Source organism: Budorcas taxicolor, chromosome 9 (genome assembly GCF_023091745.1).
Source record: "Budorcas taxicolor isolate Tak-1 chromosome 9, Takin1.1, whole genome shotgun sequence".
NCBI classification, from domain to species: domain Eukaryota; kingdom Metazoa; phylum Chordata; class Mammalia; order Artiodactyla; family Bovidae; genus Budorcas; species Budorcas taxicolor.
In genome coordinates this window covers 17,113,460-17,118,852 of record NC_068918.1, presented here as the reverse complement: position 1 = coordinate 17,118,852, position 5,393 = coordinate 17,113,460, and positions in this window count along the sequence as shown.

Sequence of the window (5,393 nt, the reverse complement as noted above, 5' to 3'; positions counted from 1 at the left end):
GATTTCTCTGTAAAGACAAGGCTTAGGCAAATCAGTAAACGTCGAGTAAATGAAAAACCAATAGTAAAGGGGGAATTTTCTCCCTCTTTAAACTGAAGGGCAGAAGTCTTTATTCTACCGAAACTTTCACTGTAATAAAATGTTACAATAAGCATGTGATATAGCCTGTAGTTCTAGAGCAGTTCATGAAGATAGTAAAGAGGATCCTTAAATTAGAAGCAATGTTTTTGAAAGGCAGAGAAACATTTTATAATTGATGGTTAGTACTTTTAAAATATGTTTGTCTAATAAAAAAAGATCACTGTTTTTTTTCTTGACAAAATCTGGGGTCCATAGAGAGAAAAACAAAAGGGGACTCTTGGTGGAAGGATGGAAACAGTCCAGAATTGCAACTCAAGGGACATTTCCTGCACAAACTACAATCTAAAGCAGACCTCTTTACAAATGTTAAGAGTAAGCAACTGCCAGACCTCACTGGGTGACTTCATCCTTTCACTTATTCATCACATATATACATATGTTAGTCAAGTCATTCTGAATATGGGGCAAAATAGGTACTTTTGAAAACAAAATGGGGCTCTCAGTCAAATCAGAGTCTCTGGATGTGACCGAGGCTTGTGGCTTGTGTTTCCTGACCCATATACAACGCAGGTCCTACCCCGCTGGATGTCTATTTAGAAGAAATCATCTCAAAAATTTTATCACGATTTTACCACAGCTTGTACTGCTGTGGAACGTGTCTTTGCCGGTTTTTACATTTATCTTAGATTTCAAAAACATCAAAGAACTGTGAGAGCCTCTCAGTTTCTCTGGAGGTCGCAAACCAAGTTCTTCTGATTCAATGAAATCAGCTCTTTAAATTGCAGGAGGCTTATTTTCCCTTGGAAATCATTTACAAATAACATAATGCCTAAAGAAAAAAAAAAAAAGAAAATTTCCAATTCCTCACATTCAACGCAAAAAGATATAAACCCGAGGTCCAGTTTTATACATGCTCAGTGCAGAATTGGGTAATTATTCCATATTTTGCAAGACGCAACCAGTTGCAACTGAAATTCCAAAGCCATCTCTCTGAAATGCTTCGCTTGTCTTTCACGAGAGGCGGTTACAGCATAAGCAGCAACAACAAGCCAGAGGAGGCTGCTATCTCTTGGGCCTGTGTGTCTGGCCTCTGACACACCAGTGTTATCGCACCAGCTGCAGGCTCCACCATTAAGTCTTTTCCTTACGTAAGGGTCAATTTCACGGCCAAATCCACCTAGTCATCTTGCAGTGCTGGTCATGGGACCTTAGAAGGAACAGCTCCCCAATGGGGATGGGAAGCTTACAGGCACTGGCCCGCAGCTGATGCCAAGCTTCCCAACCCAGGCTCCCTCCGGTCTTTGCCAAGAGTCAGCCTGGAGGGCTCAATTCCTCGGTCCCCACTGCTGCAATGACAGCAACTTGTCAGCACCCCGGATGCTGTGCGGAGGATGGGAGCGGGAGCGGGGGAGGACATGGGGGCCCCTCTGCGAAACACAACGCCGGAAAGGACAGAAGGATGAGTTTATTGTGACCAGCGGTCCCCGAGCTACAAGGAACCTCGGGGCTTTAATGCTCGGGGAGACACGAACTCGAGCTCTGCTCTCAAAGCCGTATTCACACTGAGAGTGGTGGCCAGCAGTAGGGGATTACCCGCCCGGGGCGAGGTAAGAAGACCTTAGGCTCCGCCGCCAGCCCGCCGGCCGCGGGAAGCGCCACGAGCTCACTCCCGGGAGGCGTCACAAAGGGCCGCGGCCTGCGGAGGCCGCGCGCGCAGCTCTCTTGGGCGGAGCCGCCGGGCCGGGGCTGGGGCTGCGCCCGGGCCGCCGAGGCTGCCAGCCGTCGCGGGTGCCCCCAGCCTCCCAGCCCGGAGATCGCAGCGGCGGGGAGGATGCAGCAGCTGCAGCCCGAGCGGCCGAGCCAAACCTCCGAGCTCCCCGGCCCCCGCCGCGGCGGAGGGGCGCCGAGCGTGGCGCGGCCGGGGCGGAGCTAGAGGCGGGCGTCTGCGCCGCGTCGTTCCACCCGCAGCTCCCCGCCTCCGGCCGGGCCCGGCAGCCTGTCGCGGCCGATGTCCTGACTCGCGGGCGCACCCGCAGGGTTGGCTAGGCGCCGCGCGAAGGGGAGAGGCCTGAGGAGTCCGCTAGCACGGGACGCCGGTCCCGCGGGGCGCGCGCCGGGGCGCTCCTCCCTCCTGCCGGCTCCGCGTCACCGCGCGGTCCTCCCCCGACCCCTCCTCCCACCCAGCCCGGAGGATGCGCTCCCCCGCGCCCAGCGGCAGAGGCCACCGCTCCCAGAAATGCGAGCTCCCGACGCCCTTCTCCGGGACCCGAGGAGCCGGCGCCCCCGCCCTGTAGTAGGTAGGTGGCGAGGCGGGCACCAGCCCTGGCCGCCACCCGCGGCTGATGCTGCCGCTGCGGAGGGGCGGGGGGCCGGGGCCGGGACCCGCGAAACTTGCCTCCCGCCGGAGCTCGGTGCGGCGCTCGGAGGTGTTCTAATGGCGCTGGGCGCAGCACCCCCCCCGTTAACCTGACAGCCTCCTCTTGAGCTCGGCAGGCCGAGCGGTAGCGAAGGAGAGCGTGACCCTTCCCCGTCCAGCCCCTGGGCCCGGAGGGGCCCGCGCTGCTTGCAGGGCCGGGGAGGATGGATTGGTGTGAGGATTACTGGGGGATGGAGAGAGGGAGCACGGCCGAAATTTCAGGAACTCAGGTGGATAAATGTCACCGTATTTTTTCGGCCTGATGAACAGATGCCTTTTTCTCCCAATGTGCAGCCACGCAAAGAGTTATTCTAGCGGCAGGTAGAAGTCACTCAGGATTTTGATGTATTTCGGAGCTAGCTGATTGATACGTGAAAGTGACGTCTCAGATTCTTGTAGTCAGTCATTTAGGGCCGGTTGGAGAAGGCCCCTTTAGAAATCAGATATTCAGGAGCTAGATGAGGCTGGGGAATTCTCGTGCTGCCTACCTGGGAGCGAGCCTTCAGCTTTCGTGGAGAGATGTGTTTGGGAGCATGGCAAGTTTGATACAGGTGTAGGGAGTTTAGAATCTGCTGGAAAGATGCTCGGAGTCGGCCAGCAGAGGCAGCCTTGGGCGCAGCCTAGCTTCCAGCTAGATGTTAATAAGGTTTGTACTTTTGAGAAACTGGCTATAAATTGTTTCTTCTCTCCCATGTACGATGTAAAGTTCGTACATCAGAACGAACGATAATCTTTTGGCAAGATTATGTCTTCACGGGCTATCATTTTTAAATTTCGTATTAAGCGGTAAAGTTAAGAGAGGGAAAGTGGATCATTGTACGCTCCGATTTTATTAACGTATTAAGGTTGAGAGCCACAGGAGGACAGAGACTTCCTCTTGTTCAGTCTCCTAATCCCCTGGTCTGATGCATAATAGGTGCTCGTGGGTTATTTGTTGAATGAGCTCTGTTTCAGGCTTCATCGAAAGACAGTTTAGGTTTAAAACATATTTGTTTACTCTATGGTGGTTGAAGCTTAACTGTATTTTTAAAATTACTTCTTTGCATAAATAGTCAAAATCAGTTATCTCAACATTTAAGTTGAATTTTGACATTTTTAAGACCATATGTTTTCCTTCTTTAATGTGTTGTTAAATAAGGTAATTCTCCCCAAATGGTAATATAATTTCATTTTTAAGCTTGCACATTTTTTCTAATGGGTAATCAAACCTATTTTAATTAAACTCTAAAACACACTTAAAAAGTGCAACTTGTGTAAAGGAAATTTCAGGTTACTCCAGGAATAACAGCGATTTGGTTAATAAGTGACATATTAACTTATTTTAGGGTTGAGTTGTTGTGGTTGACCTAATTATAATGTATTTATTACAGGTAAAGGTGAAAATAAAACATTTAGAAGAGTCTGTAATTCCTAAATGATTCAAAATACATGATATAGATTCATGTTTTCAACAGTATGGGTTTCCCTCAGTATATAAACATATCAGTTTTCAAGTTCGAGAACCAAAGTGGTTGTGAAATCAAGGGTTTGGAAGGTTTGTTTCCTTTCTCCTTTTAAATTTTGTATCATCTTGAAATCATCAAGGATAACTGCATTACATTTGATTTGCTTTATTTTTGCACTATGGTATTTCCAGTTTTGTTTTTATTTTTCCATTATGTAAGTTTTATGAGTCAGTATTAACCTTTTTTCACTTTAACAAAATTATCTGCAAATGATCCAGTCACTTATTATCTTTCCTTTTTCTTCCTTTCCTTTTTTATCATTTTAATACTCTTCACCATCCTTATTACATATTACCCCAAAGACTTATTTCCACAAAAGTATGGTAAGCCCTAGTTTATTATGCTTCTCCAGCCTACGTGGGCTCTTGCTAGATGGTGAGGAAATAACACTTTTATGTAAAAGGTGGTGAGACTGGGTGAACCAACAGTAGGAGGGAGCTTATGAAAAATACGTTATGATTTATTTGAACAGAGCAAAAATTCTCTCATGACATAAAGATAGCTACATTTTATGCATGTTAAATTTGTGGTCAAGGATATTGAGCAGTTAATTTACATCGTTCTACTTTGCTCATTCTAAACTTCTTAAAAGAACCCTCCCCTGCAGTTACATTAAACTCTCTTTGTTGCAGATAGCTTGATTGTGCTGGCACTCTTGGCCTTGGAATCAGTTCCTAATGTCAGAATGAAAGAGGCATTTTTCTCTCTGAGACCTGCATCCCAGTGCACAGTGCCTCTGCAATTGAATGACTCACAACCTGGGTCCTGACCACTGAGCCCCCTAGCACCTTGCCTCCACATACACCATTGGAATTCAATCCTATTGAATAATAAATAAGATTTATTCTATCTTATTTTTCTATATCTTTCCTAAGTTTTATTACCAAAACCCCTGTCCCCTTCCTTGCTAAATGTCGCTTGTGTGTGTGAGACCTAAGTAGCTTCAGTTGTGTCCAACTCTTTGTGACCCCATGGACTGTAGCCATTCAGGCTCCTCTGTCTATGGGATTCTCCAGGCAAGAATACTGCAGTGGGTTGTTATGCCCTCCCTCAGATCTTCATAACCCAGAGATGGAACCCACATCTCCTTTGCCACCTGCATTGGCAAATGGGTTCTTTACCAGTAGCGACTGTTGGGAAGCCCGCTAAATGTCCTTACTGTCTTTTTTTTTTTTTTATCCCAATCCATAATTTTGTTATTGTTTACATCCAGTAACATCCACTCAATTCACCTGTGTTAGAATGAGCATTGTTATGGTTGCAGAAAAAATAGAGAAAAGAAAATTTATAGAACCTTGAGTTTCAAATGTGGGTGACTAGTGGATGAAGAATAATTGTTGTATACTAATCTCTCTTTAATGGTGGTATGGAATGCCGGGGACTATGACTTG